Raw genomic sequence first — 15,316 nt, 5'->3', positions numbered from 1 at the left:
TGAGAGCTTGGGTCCACAGTGTTTTCATCTGTAAGATGGTGTTGATCTGATGATACGGTGAGATGCCATATAATAAGTGTTTAGTGCAGCACCTGGCACGAGGGAAGCCCCCAAGGTGTCAGTTGCTGATGTAATTACCAGCAGTGGGACGGATATGTCAGCTATGCAAGGGGAGTGGATGTATTCTGTTACCAGAAGGCAGCTCCATGGCCTGGGGGCAGATGTTAGAGGGAGGTAGATACGACTCAGGTACTCTGTCCTCACACTAGTGATAGGAGCCACTGTGTACACTGGGTATTGGGCTCTTCCTGTATGCTAGGTTAAGCCTCTCCATCCCCTCATGAGGCAGGTACTAGCCATACCCCCATTTTGCAGGTTGGAAACTAAAGTTAAGAGACAGCTGGGAATTCCCTGGCGGTCCAGTGGTTAGGTCTCTGAACTTTCACTGCTGAGGTAACGGGTTTGATCCCTGGTCGGAGAACTAAGATCCCATAAGCCGTGTGGGACAGCCAAAAAAACCCCAAAAAACAAAAGGCATCTATGAAGTGGTGGAGCTGGAATCAAACACAGCTCTGACTCCAGAATTCTTTGCGGTATTCTACTGCTTTTCAGGATCCACTTCAATGAGAGATGATGTTTGAGAGCTGCCCACCCCCCAAAAGGTAATGGGCTTCCCATTTGCCAGAAGCATTCAAGGCGATGCTAAGGGACAACCAGTCAGGAACCCTGAGGTTCCATTACAGGCCTCAATCCCCCCAATGTCCCCAGCCTCCTGTTTCCAGGGCAGGCCAGGCCAGGTCACTGCCCCCTCCCCAGCCTGGGCACAGGAGGGGCCCCCTTTGGCCCTCAGCCTCCCTCTCTCCTACCTTCTGCTGCTCCTCATTTACATAAATTATCTCTCCCCAATTATCCATCCAGCTGTCCCAACTGTGATCTGTGAATGAATTAAAAACGGGATATAATTTAATAATGGCTGATTAGAAGGAGATTAGTTGTTATATAAAAAGGAAAAGCCAAGAGCCAGCTAGTTGCCCTTAATCTGAGCCAATACCATCGTTATTCAGGAAGGGCTACCCTGGCCATCATCAGGCAAGGCAGGCATGAGGACGAGGGTTAGGGGAGAGCCCAGGTGGGACCAGACCACCCCAGAGAGATCAGGGCACTGGGAGCTGGGAATTTGAGTCCCAGGCAACTCCTGTTACTTCCCTGGGCCTTGCTCCGTCCTTCTAAGTGGGTTGGGTAGTTTCTGGGACCCCTTCTTGCTCTAAAGTCTAGACGCCCTGAAAGCAAACCACTGGGCTTTCCCAAGGCAGCCACTGCCTCCACAATAGAGCCTGCCCAGCCCCTGCTGGTGTAAGAACTGGGGGTTCAAGAGTCTGGTGCCTCCTAGGAACACACAGCAGCTGGGGATGCAGACCTCCCCAGAAGGGGACCTGGCTGTCTGGGGTAAGTGGTAGAGAAGGGACTGGGGTTGGTTGCACCAGGAAGGCTCCATGGAGGAGAGACTGGCTGAAACAAAGAGTGTGTGAGTGCCCAGCAGGATCTCTGGGCCCCTTTGCCCTCAGGTGAATGACTGGATGTAGTGGCAAGGACATGTCTCTGAGATTCACAGTCATCCGTTCAGCCTCAGCTCATGTGCACCTCCTCCAGGAAGCCTGCCCTGATCTCCCCAGCTTTGGGGTCTCCCGAGTGCTCCCATATTTGTCCACCTGCTTATGGTGTCCATCTGCTTATGGGGCATTTGTGTTCCTGTTTGTGAGTTCCTCAAGGGCAGGGACCAGCTTTTTATCTTTACGCCACCAGTGCCAGGTACACAATTTTTGCTCAACAACATCATTGAATAAATAAAGATACCTCCTCCAGAAAGCCGTCTGTGATTGCCCTAGTGTGGGTTCTGTGCTCCCAAGGTACACTGTGATTATGCCTTTAAAAATAAGGTAAGTCGGGCTCAGGACAGACAGAAGCTCCGGGAGGAGGGTGGGTCTGGCCTGGTGGGCGGGTGGGGGGGGGGACTAGAAACTTGGGGGAGGAGCTTGAGCGCCAGCCGCTGTCCCAGTTCTGCCAGCAATCGAGTGTAAGTGTCTGGTTATTACCCTACCGCAATACGAGCGTGGGCCGCGGTACTGGAGAGGCCAGTGGCTCGCTTGCCCGGCAGGAGTACTTGCGCGCGCTATCGGCAGCAGGGAATGGAAGCGGAGGACGCAGGCAGCTATTCCCTCCAGCAAGTGCAAGCTTTTTATACGTTTCCATTCCAACAAAAGATGACTGAAGTTCCTAATATGGCAGTTATGAATGAACAAGAAATGCCAGCAGAAGTTCCATCCCCAGCTCCTGCTCCTGCTCAGGAACCCACACAAGAGACTCCAAAAGGAAGGAAAGGAAAACCCAGAACAACAGAACCAAAAACACCAGTGGAACCCAAAAAACCTGCTGAGGCCAAAAAATCTGGCAAGTCCACAAAATCAAAAGAAAAGCAAGAAAAAATTACAGACACGTTTAAAGTGAAAAGTAGACCGGTTCAATAGTGTTTCAGAAGCTGAACTTTTGACCAAGACTCTACCGGACATTTTGACCTTCAATCTGGACATTGTGATTATTGGCATAAACCCAGGACTAATGGCTGCTTACAAAGGGCATCATTACCCTGGACCTGGAAACCATTTTTGGAAGTGTCTGTTTATATCAGGGCTGAGTGAGGTCCAACTGAATCACATGGATGATCATACTTCACCAGGGAAATAGGGTATTGGATTTACCAATATGGTGGAAAGGATAACACCAGGCAGCAAGGATCTTTCCGGTAAAGAATTTTGTGAAGGAGGACGTATTCTAGTGCAGAAATTACAGAAATATCAGCCACGAATAACAGTGTTTAATGGAAACTGTATTTATGAAATTTTTAGTAAGGAAGTTTTTGGAGTAAAAGTTAAGAACTTAGAATTTGGACTTCAACTGCATAAGATCCCAGACACAGAAACTCTCTGCTATATTATGCCAACATCCAGTGCAAGATGTGCTCAGTTTCCTCGAGCCCAGGACAAAGTTCATTACTACATTAAGCTGAAGGACTTAAGAGATCAGTTGAAAGGCATTGAACGAAACACAGACATTCAAGAGGTGCAAGATACATTTGACCTGCGGCTAGCCCAAGAGGATGCGAAGAAGATGGCTGTGAAGGAAGAAAAATATAATCTGGGTTATGAAGCAGCGTGCGGTGGTGCTTATAGTGAAAATCCGTGCAGTAGTGAACCTTGCAGCTTCTCTTCAAATGGGCTGACAGCTGACAGTGGAGAATCAACTTTCAGTGACATTCCAAATGGGCAGTGGATGACCCAGTCATTTACAGACCAGATTCCTTCCTTTAATAATCACTGTGCGATGCAAGAACAGGAAGAAGGAAACCATGCTTAAGAATGGTGTTTCTCAGCCCTGCTTAAATGCTGCAGTTTTAATGCAGTTGTCAAGAACTGGCCCTCGGTTTCTTAACTGAAGTATTTTATACATATTTTACTCTGGTGATGTAATCATGGTACAGTAGAATCAACTGTACAGACCTAAGTAGTTTGGAAGGAGAAAGTAGAGTTTTTTGTGTATGAGTTTTTGTATTGGAATTAATCATCATTCCAGCTTTTTATAAACTATCTTTCATTTATGAAGAAATTGATTTTCTTTTGGGAGTCACTTTTAACCTGTAATTTAAAAATGCAAGAGTCTGCATATTTACACTTGATTATTAACTGTGCATAAACTTAGATGCACCGTTATCCCTTTCATACGTTAAGAAGGGCATGCTAATGATAAGATTCCCATTGGTAAAGAGGCAAATGTGCTGATTTTCATCTGTGAGGTTAACCCTCAGTGGAGTCTCATTTGGTAGTTTTTAGTGGTGTTTGATGGGCTTCCTTAGTTGTATTCACACTCAGACCTCCTTGCTTTACCAGTGGTGAGCGTCTGTGAGAGTTGCTTGGTAGTAGAATTGGAGAGTATGGCCTTGCAGCAGCAAGGCTAACCCGGCCTTACATGTCAGGGCCATGAGCCCTGGCTTTGGCCCTCTCACCCACATGTGCTGGTCCTCTAGTAGGCAGAAACTATTCTGCTGGGATGGTAAGTTCCAGAGAGTGCAGAAGACCTTTCAAATTTTGCTACTTCATCTGTGTTTTACTTGAGAGACATACATTTGATAGGGAAGGAACTGAATTTCTCTCTCAGTATCTATCACCATTCAAATTTTATCCTCCTTGGCTTTAAGCATGTAACATGGAAATGATGAGAAATGAACTTTCAGGTTGAGTAACAAGATGCTGGAGGTGTTTGATAATCTTATTTAAACTGGTGCTTTATATACATGAGATGTACTAAAATAAATAATACAGGATTTTTCTTGCTAGGTAAATCGAATAAGCCAGTAATTAAAAAAAATTCTTTCTCTTCATCATTGCTATTTGTTACTGTGAACCTTGTGGCCAGGTTACTTTGAAGTAATGTATCTTTGTGATTTTCTAATGCATTTTCCATGGTGCTACAAATAGTCCAGACTACCAGGCCTGGTGGATATCAAAGCTGGGTATTTAGAAATGCCAGTTGTATTTACTTCTTTTTTTTTTTAATTTTTTTTTTTTAATTGACAAATGTCCAGGACCTTTAATTTTTTCATGAAGTATGTGTTATAGTTGTTACCAAATTACAAGGGTTTTGTGTCTAAATAAAAGCATCAATTTTGGAACAGTTTTGCCTCAATCATTATACATGAATCCAAGTATGTTCTATTCAACCTGAAAAGTAAACAATTACTAAAACATATTGATAACACTTAATCTCCACATAATTAATCAGACTTCTCTTGCATTTACTTCTGATCACCTCTGAATATTCTGATTTTATACCTACCCAGGGAGCATGCTGTTTCTTGATATGAAAATATTTATGAGGTTTTGTTTTTTTTCTAAAAGGTTATATAGCCTGTTGTTTTTGTAATAAGAGATACAAATTATTGTTGTGAATCTTAACATGCTTTTTTAGCTGTAGCAATGATGGATTTTATTTTTCCTTTAGTCTAGGTAAAACTGTGCAAAAGTCATTCATGTTATTTAAATCGCATTCTGTACTGCTGTTTACATGGATGTTTTGTGCAGGTGCTTTGAAGTGCCTTGCATCAGGGATTAGGAACAATTTAATTATTTTTTCATAGGACTATGTAAAGCATGTAACTAGGTATTGCTTTGGTTCTTAACGATTATAGCCTTACATAGATTTTTTTTTTGAGTGGAGAAAATACCCTTTAAATTATGATGGACACTCACTAGAGAATGGGTTTGAAGATTTTTTTCAAGCATACAATAATGGTGTTTTTCATTAAATATGACAGATGAATAGTAAATGTTGATATACCCTATACACAACAATATGAGAAATTTTCATTAAATAATATTTTGAAAGTTTTTAAATTCATTTGAAACTCTGATGGTTTTTACAATAAAAAATATTGAAGATGAAAAAAAAAATAAGGTAAGTCACAGGATTTCCCTAGTGGCCTAGTGGTTCGGATTCTGGGCTTTCACTACCGTGGCCCGGGTTCAATCCCTGGTCAGGGAACTGAGATCCCGCAAGCAACACAGCGCGGCCAATAAATAAATAGATAGATAGATAAATAAATAAGGCAAGCCACTTATGGAGAAGTAATATACATAGACAAATAGTTATAGATTAAAATGGATGGATAGACAGAGAGCTCGGAGTCAGACTGCCTGTATATGAACCCCAGGTCCACTACTTCCGACTGCAGGACCTTGGGTTCTTCCCAAGGTGTCTTGTACTGTGCCTCAGTTTCCTCATCTATACAATGGATGTATTTAATATTTCCTACCTCATGGGTTTTTTTTTTTTTTAAATTGGTCACGCCATGCGGCATGTGAGATCTTAGTTTCCCGACCAGAGATCGAACCTGCGCCCCCTGCATTAGAAGCACGGAGTCTTAACCACTGGACTGCCAGGGAAGTCCCCCTCATAGGGTTTTTATGAGGATGACATGGGTGAATAGAGAAAAGCACTTACAACTGTACAGGGTACATAGTGAGCAATTAGTAAGCACTTGTGGGTGTTGCAGTGCATGTCACACTGTTTGGTTTTCTTGCCAGTGGTGGGATCTCTGAAAACAGGACTGGACTTCTCGTCTCTGTTGATGGGGTTGGATGGACAAACAGGCCTGCACTGCACGGGGCTATCTCAGCAGTCCTGGCTGCTGCTTTCACACTGAAAGTTCCAAGGGGGCACACATTGGGCAGGACCAGCACATTTCTCCCACCATGGATGGAGGATCTGCTCAGTGTCAGACCCAGAGTCCTAGCCCTTCCCAAAGAGGCTCACAACTTTGCGGGGAGCAACACACCCATGAAAGGGGTCTGACCTCATGGGTCAGGTCTGGGCCATGTGTCCCACGTGGTCAACTTCAGAGGATGTCTGCCAGGCCTGAGCTTGCATGAAGGGGCCAAGCCCCTGGAGGAAACAGGCATGCTGACCAGGGAGGGAAAACTGAAGAGTCCTCTGCAGCAGCTGACTTATGGCCATCAAGGAGCAGACGACAAAGGGAGCACGGTCTGCAGTGCCAGAGGCTGGGAACGGATGGGGTAGATGCCAGAAAAGGTTGATTTCCTCAGAACATAAGGAGGCGTAAGGTGTATGCACAGTAAGTGTTTGCTGACTGGCTAACTGAGCTGCTCCAGAAATTTTCAAACATTCCCAGTTATGAATGTCTTGATTCCTTATGTGTGGGGAGGGGCCTGGGAATCTGTATATTTGACAAGACCTTAGGTAAGTCTCATGAACAGGTGGTTTCCACCGCCATTCCATCCTCCAGGCCTGGGAGCTGCAGTGCCCTCTGAGAACAGGGCTGACTGTGACCTCACCTTGCCCAGCACCCTCTGACATCCCATCTAGCCCCTACTCCACGCATCCCCAGCCCAGGACAACCTCCCTGGTGGAGCCCAGAGCATATCCGTCCATACTGCAGCAGGAGGCCTCCCAGGCCAGCCTGGGCTGTGGGATAATTTGATATTCAAATCCTGGCAAAGACCTGCTTCAAATTGCTGCAAATTAAGCTGATTTTGTCCCTCCGAATGAGGGATTTGCTCCTGTGGATCAACCCTTCCGAGGACTTGATGAGGTCAGGATTAGAGCTGGAGGGCCGGAGAGAAAAGCCTGAGGTGGGAGGCTGGAGGGCTGGTTGTTGGTGGGAGGGCGAGCCCGGCCTCTGTGTGTCTCTCCCCAGCCCCGGAGTTTAGGGAAGTTTCCCAGAGTCTCAAAACTCAGCTCTTCACAGTGATGCGGGGCCGCTGGGCCCCTGAGGGGCCAGCCTTGCCACCCCTGGCCCCATCCTCAGGAGAGCCCAGCCCTGTAAAATTCCCAAAGTGGACCACATCTCATCTTTCCAAGCATCTGAGAGCCAGGGCCCAACTGATCGCCCCCATTTCACTGATGAGGAAACGGAGGCGCCAAGAGGTGAGATGAGGCTCTTCTGACCAAAGACAACCTGGACTCAACCTCTGCCACCAACTTGCTGTGTGACCTTGAGCAAAGGGCCTCCGTGAGCCTCCTCGTAAGGATTACTGACAATGCATGCACAGCGCCAGACACATGGCAAGCACGCCATTAAGCATCGGCCAAGGTTACTGCCCACACAGCAAGCACCGGCCAAGGCCCTGAAGCTAGGAAGCGGCAGAACAGGGATTAGGACCCGGGCCTCTCCGGCCTGACTCAGAGTCATCCCCTGCCTTCTCCTGGAGGCCTGTGCCTGCTCCTGACGGCGCCCCTCCCTGGCAGAACCTCATTTCCCTCTGTTTTATCAAGGCCTGTACTGTATATTGCAGCCATTTCGAATTGCACCATTAAAGATTTTTTGCTGGAGACGTTAAAATTAAAAAGATCTATGTGCAAAGAGTCACAACGAATTTAATCAACTTGATTTAATAGAAAACAGCAAATGGAATTTATGATGCTCCAAAAGACAAGGGAATTTTTTTTTTCAACAAAAAATAATAAAAAGCACTTTCTGGAAAACAGAAAGTGGAGTGGGACGGGGGTGGCTCCCCATCTGAGAGTTTATCAGAACCTAATCCGCGGCCAACAACCCCGGTCGGGGCGGTTTGCCCGCTAATCCCAGCTGCCATTAAAATATTAAAGATAAATCTAATCGTCTCTTTATCCAAAATAAGCGACTTTTGTGGGGGAGAAAACATATAACCCTTTGGGAGGAGAATTAGTCCTAATGCATCAAATGGAATTCGGTCCAGGCTGGGGCGAAATAGGGTTTAGAGTCAAATGAGATGGTAATAGAAATAAAACCCAGAATAACAAATTAAAAACCCTCATTTACACGAATTAAAAGGGCGCACAAAAGGGCTGGAAGCCCAGGCCTACACTCCTCATCCCCAGGCCCACTCCCCCCTCCCCTGGTCCCGCCTGCCCAGCTCTTCACCCACTCACCAGCCCCCAGGAGAGGAGCCACTGCCTGACCTCATCCTCTCAACTTGTGCCCCGCAGCTTCCTGCGGACTCCCCAGCTTCCCGCTCCGAGCCCAAGTCCAGGCTGGGTTCCTGAAGGCTGACTGAGCCTTTAGGCATCTTTCCACATCCCTGGGGTGGGCTCTGGGGTCAGACAGAACTGGGCTCCTGTCCCAGAACCGCCCCTCACTATGTGAGGTCTTGGTTTAATTTCTTAAACTCCCCAGGCCCCTGCTAAATTCACGGGAAAATGCGGATAATACTAGTCTCCACCCTTATGCAGCCTCTCTCCACGGCCTTGACCTCATTGCTGCCTGCCGCCCTAGCTCCCCTGGATTCAACAAGATGACATCAGGACAGACCCAGGCAGCTTGGCCACTAAGGGACCCTGGGGAGGTCAGACCTGTGCCCCTGGAAGGCAGGAGAGCTCAGCAATGGGTCAGCCTGGAAGGCAGGGGGGCGGCCAGCAGCCATTTTAAGGAACTAGGTTGGGTCACCCCTAAGTTGTCACTCGAGAGGCCTGAGGCCACTCCAGATCTTCAGGCTTCTCACTAAGCAGCCCTGTGTCCCCTGAGGTTGCCTCAGGGCTGATCTGTGGCTCCTCCTTCATGTGGGATTTCGGGGGCTCTGACACATACCTCCCCCAACCCGGGAAACCCTCACCTTTGGGTCCAGGTCTGAATTCCCCACATTAAAATCACACTCTCTGCCTTAATAGCAGGATGCTTAGCAAAGGAGACACACTCAAATAACAAAAAAAGAAAACAGAAAAAAAGAAAAAGAAAAAGGAGACACACTCCCCTCCAGAGGATTCAAGGGCCCCTCCCTGAGCCATCACAAAGTTGACGGGTACAGACCAGTATGACAAACCCGCTCCTGTCTGGACGGCAGGCAGGAGAGGGTGAGGAGGGGCTCTCATGCCTGAGGCACCCCCTATACACACACATAGGAGGGCAGGAATACACCTCTGACCTCCCCCAGCCTACTTAACAAATCCACTTGAACGGAAAATTCATGCTGACAGCATTTTATTATAGGATATTAAGTGGAATTGGATGGCGGGGCTAAAGCTTTCCCTGGCTGACTTTCTGTGTTCTGTTGGCCTCCTCCCCTCTGCACCCACCAGAGTCCCTCCTCCCTCTAGGGAGTGCTGGGAGGGGGTCTCTCCTCTTACCTTCTTCAACACCTACCTGACCCCCACCTTTGGACTATGCCAAGTGGTAATTCTGGGAAATTGGGCTGGGCTGGAAAACATCTCTGGCCACGTGGGAGTGGGTGACCTTCCCCCCAGGATGACTGACCGGAAACGTGAGGAGATGCTGGGTGGGATGGGGTTTTCCCAGAGAGGCGTCCTAAGCCTGAGCTTTGATGGGCAAGTGTTGAGGGAAGGTGGTCACAGGTAAAGGAACTGGGGCGGCCCGTTGCTGCAAGCTACCTTAGCACGTGGGGAAGGGGCTGGATTCCCAGAATAACACACAGTTCTGGGTTAGCAAATAGTTAGCACCATTATACAAGGTTGTTGTAAGGATTAAAAGGAAATATAACATTTGTGAGTGCCTACCATGTACCAGGCACCGTGGCAAGGGTTTTACATACATTCTCTCACTTAATCCTCACACCCCCATAATGTGGATTCTTTAATTATCCCCATTTTACAAAAGAGGAAACTGAGGCTCCCAGAGGTCAAGTAAATGCCAGGGTCTGATCCCAGCCATCTGACTCCAGAACTGTGCTCTTAGCCACTGCACCATAATAGCTCATATCAGGTGCTATACTAGCCACTTATGATAAAATGGTCAAGGTGTGAGCTTTGGTGCCAGATGGCTGGCCAGGTAGTACATGGGTTTGTCCACAATTCTTCCCTCCCTCTCTACCCTTGTCGTGCCTTCCCCGGTGGGGGAAGTTTATTGCCCCACTTCATTGCCTTTGGTCTTTTCTATGTGACCAGCTTCAGCTGATGGGATATGAGCAGGTATGACCCAAGCAGAGGCTTTAAATGGGTTTGTGTGGTTTGGCTGCCTCTGCTAGAAGAGCATGCCTTTGGTAGCCACAGTCCCAGAATGAGAGGTATGAGGCAGACCCAGAAGCAACCCACAGGTCACAACCAAGCCTAGCTGTGCCTGGGCCCTGGGACCCAGAGCGAGAGATAAACCGCCTGAGATGTGGACATTGTTGTTACACCTTATTTGTAGAAGCTGTGGAGTTGCCCTGCTCAGACACCCCTTCAGGAGAGAACTAGCTGTTCAGGTGCAAGAGTGCAGTTAGCAGACAGCCTCCAGCTGCAGCCTCTTCCAGATCCACTGCAGTGCTGTTTGATTTTTTTCCCAGCTTTACTGAGATATAATTGACAGATAACATTGTGTAAGTTTAAGGTGTATAGCATGTTGATTTGATACATTTATAATCTGCAAAATGATTACCACCATAGTATTAGTTATCACCTCCATCCCATCACATAGTTATCATTTCTTTTTTGTGATGAGAATATTTGAGATCTACTCTCTTAGTAACATTAAAGTATATGATCCAGAATTACTAGTTATAATCACTCACCCCAGTGTTTGAGTGACTGGGCATGGTGAGGGTCCTAGGGCCTGGCCATTTCTGCCCAACTCAAGGCTTCTTTAGTGGGCAGCCTTTGCTCCGGAGCTCCCCATTAGATTGGCTGAGACTTTGTCAGAGCTGCATTGTGGTTTGAGGCTCTCCTGTCCCATCCTGCTCCCCCTCCCCTTTACCTTTCACAGGGTTACCCCCACTCCCCCCCCCAATAAACCACTTGCATTCCTAACCCTGTCTCATCATCTGCTTTCCTGAGTACTTGAACTGACACAGCCTTATTGCCACAAAACCTGCCTATGCAATTCACTAGCTGCCTGACTGTAACCATACAATGACTCAGTTTCCTCATCTGTAAAGAGAAGATAACAGAAACACCCATCTCATAGGTTTTTTGTTAGTATTGAGTAAGATAATCCAGGTACAGTGCTGAGCACTCGATAAATGTTAACTGAGATTGCCAGAGGTAGTTGTAAATCTCAATAAATAAATGCTAGCTATATATGAATGATATATGATAAAATATCAAGTCAACAGATATAAATCTAGGGCGGATCTTAAAAGACTGAAGTGTCAGAAGGGTGGGCAGATGAGCTGCAATTGTGGACAAGTAAGTATAAAGCAGAAAAAAATAACGAAAGCTTGCAAATGAGATGGTCGATATATTCTGAGCCATCATTTGTAACCAGAAAAAAGATTTCCAGACTTCTATATGATCTTTCACCTTCTAAATACTTTCATGCATATTTTCCTCCAAGAGGTCTCCAAGAAAGCCAGGAATGGCATCACCATCTCCGTTTTACAGGTAAAGGGACTGAGGCACAGAGATGCTAAAAGACTCACCCCACAGCACACAAGTAAGTATTGGAGGCAGAAGCAAAACCATGTTTGTAGCTCTCCGTGCGCAGAGAATACCGGGCATCATGGAAAAGCACCAAAACAAAAAACTAAGGGGCTTCCCTGCAGCAAAGTCAAGTTGGTGCTACCTAGACCACTACAAAAGCTATTCTAGGGGACACTGGAGAAGTTCTCTAGATAGCACAGAAAAGAAGAGAATCAAGTGAGCATCAAAGTCTATGAGGTTGGAGAGGAGAGACAGATCCAAGAGAGATTTCTAGCTGTCAGGACTTGGGGATAAGCCAGATCTCTGCTGTGATGGCAAGCCCTTCAATTTTCTCCCAGGTCAAAACATTTGATTTCAAATCCTTCTCCAAGGTATTAGTGAAGTGTCACTTATGGCCTCTAGTAACAGAGACCGGACACCAGTGGTTTAGACACTGTTGGGGGAAAAAAAAAAGGAAATTTCTTTCTCTCTGTATAAAAAAAGCTCTTTGGGGCAGTCCAGGGCTGATATGGTGGCTCCTGGGTCTTCAGGCATCCAGATTCCTAATCTTCACTCCAATTTCCTAATGTTGGCTTCCATCCTCAAGGTCACCTCATAGCCCAAAACAACTGCTGAGGCACTAGCCATCATGTCTGTGTTCCAGACAGGAAGCTGGAAGAAAGGCAGAAAGAGAAAAAAGGGTGTGTGCTAAATGTCTTAAGATTTCTGCTCATATTTCATTGGTTACACCTTTATCAAATTGACACTTTTAGCTGAAAAGGAGGTTGGGAAATGTAATCTTTTATCTATGGACATCACCACTCTGAATAAAATTAGACTTCTGATACTAAGGCAGAGGAGAGAATAGAAATTGAGTAGGCAACCATCAGTCTCAGCTATGCCCATAAACATAGATTTTACTAAGACATCTCTCTCCAAAGCCCTTCTCTTTATTACCCCATATTATTCATAGCTCAATGGCCCAAATTAGATTATTAAGGGAAATTAAGGTTCCCAGGCTAAATTGTGTTGGGGAGTAGAGTTAGGTACTATACCCACAACTTTAAAAATTTGGTTTCAGGGTTATAAACAACTCTGTCTGATTTGACCCAAAAAGGAATTTACTAGAACGATACTGAGTAACTCAAAGATTCTCCAGTCTCCAGAAGGTTGGGAAACTAGAATCAAGGCCCAAAAGCTTGTCACTGTACTGGTCTTGTGAAGAAGCCACTGCAGTTACTGTCCCCTTTACTGGATCCTAAGTGCTGGATCTCCCACTGCTGCCACCAATAACCCTGAGCAAGGAATTCTGCTGCTAATCTGTCACTCTGCAAGTTGGGCTTTGCTGCAACCACACGGCTACCAGAGGAGGCTCTCCCAACAATTTCTGCTTCTTTGTGTCCTTGGCTCCCCATTCAAAGTCCAGGGTGGTTGCTTCTGATTGGTGGAGCCCAGGTCACATGCCATGTTCTAGCTGCAAGGGAAGCTGGGAAAGCAAGTGTCTGGCATTTCCAGTTTTGTTGCAGCATTGGGGCTTGGTCTTCCAAAGAGTCTTGGGACTCATAAGTTGGGAAATTCTCAACCTGATTCTCAAATAGGAATCAGGTTCAGATGATGGACAGCCCACAGAATAATAAATGACTATCATAGGACTTTGTAGATGTTCTTTCATGTAAACTGCACAACAACTCATTTTATGCACGATAAAGCTGAAGCCCAGAGAAGTGAAGTAACTTGCCTAAGGTCATGCAACTAGTAAGGACAAAGCTGCCCACCCCAGAGGGCCAATAAGTAAGGAATCAGGAAATTTGTGGGATCAGACCCTGGCGGTGCCTCTTTCCTTCCCTGACTGGATGCAGAATTGCCATGGTTCCCTTGCTCCCACCTGCCTCCTGGGTCTCTGGTAAAGCCACCCTCTAGGACATAGGCCCATTGCCTCCCTTCTGTGATCCTCCTCCAGGCCCCCCGACTTTCTTCCCATTTACAGTAGCTTAATATTAATGGCTTCTGCAGGCAGTTCTACTGACCACTGGGACCTGCCTGGATCTGAGCCTCCCTCCTGATTCTGATAAATAGATGGAGGCCGAACTTCTGAGCACAGGGAGATACCCTTGAGCCAGATCAGGATCCCATGGGAAAAGCTCTGGGCCTGATGAGAGGGCTGCTGGGACTCTAAGGATAACACAGAAGCAGCCATCAGAGAGACTTCTGGGCTCCAAGATCTCTGAGCTTTAAAAATTGCACTCTGCCTTAGGGATAGCGCTAGCTGCTTTCAATTTTTTTTTTTTTTGTAGTAATCCCCAGTCCATCCTCTTCTCTCCCTCCCCACTGCCACCTTCAACTCCTAAATCAACCAATGCTGTCTCTGGCCTGGATCACATAGTCCACCTCCCGACTGGCCTCTTTGTTTCACAACTGCCGGCAGCTTCCCTTCACCCTGGGGATAACATCCAGTGTCCCATGAGGCCCTGCAGGCCCAGACCCCTGACGACTGGGTTCCCCTTAAAGGCTCGTCTGACTGTCAGCTCTCCCCTCTAGCCTCCCTTAACTCCTCGCTGTTCCTCAGAAATGCCTAGCTGGTTCTTCTCCAGAACATGGACACCTGCTGTCTCCCCAACCCTGCCACCTGCCCCAGCCCCCCACATGGCTGGCCTCTCACCACTCAGGTCTCTGCCCAAATGTTGATTCCCCAGAAACCCCTTCCTGTCCTGCGTCAAAAAGAGGCCCCTCCTGCTGTCAGTCTAAAACCCCTCACCCTGCTGTGTTTTTCCTTAGCACTTTGGATTCTTAAATTATCCTGTTTGTTTACTTACTTTGTTAACTGTCTCTCAAACTAGCATCTAAATTCCATGAAAGCAGGAGGCTTTGCTTTCTTTTACCCCACAGTATTCCCATTAAGAGTATCTGGCATACAGTAGGTGCTCAGTAGATACTTGTTGAAGGTTCTTGACTAAATTATCTTGCAACATTCCTGTGGGACAAAACAAAACAAACATCCTCTAAGGGCATCAGGGATGTGGTCACTGTGTCACTGGCTCTGGATTCAAAGTCCAGGGTGGTTGCTTCTGATTGGTGGAGCCCAGGACACATGACCATGTTCTAGCTGCAAGGGAGGCTGGGAAAGCACGTGTCTGGCCTCTCCACTTTCATTGCAGAATTGGGGCTGTGAGACCCATCACTTGAGACTGCAGGGAGACTGGACACAGCCCAGAGGCATGCAGCAAGCTGGTAGTGGAGCAAGTCCTCTAAGCCTTGCTATTCTCCATTGTTCCACACTGCCCATAGGTGAACACTGGGGAAGAGACAAGGGCGATACATGTGGGATGTTTCTCTTTCCCCTTGAGTGGCTAAGGAATGGTTACTGCTGAGGGAGGGAGGGGACAGAGAGTTGTGGGCACCTGAAACCTGGTGGGTGGTGTTCTGCTGGGATAAGATTCTGAGC

General features: G+C 47.0%; 1 pseudogene across 1 annotated transcript; it reads left to right on the top strand.

The window, feature by feature from the left end:
• Positions 1-2,026: 2,026 nt before the first annotated feature.
• LOC309625021 (G/T mismatch-specific thymine DNA glycosylase pseudogene) lies at positions 2,027-9,282 on the top strand (annotated as a pseudogene). The gene has a single exon. The product of its transcript is annotated as a G/T mismatch-specific thymine DNA glycosylase pseudogene (transcript).
• The last annotated feature ends 6,034 nt before the right edge of the window (positions 9,283-15,316 follow it).

This window comes from Balaenoptera borealis (assembly GCF_965194805.1).
Source record: "Balaenoptera borealis genome assembly, chromosome: 3".
Lineage (NCBI taxonomy): Eukaryota > Metazoa > Chordata > Mammalia > Artiodactyla > Balaenopteridae > Balaenoptera > Balaenoptera borealis.
This window is presented reverse-complemented; position numbering and strand designations above follow the sequence as displayed.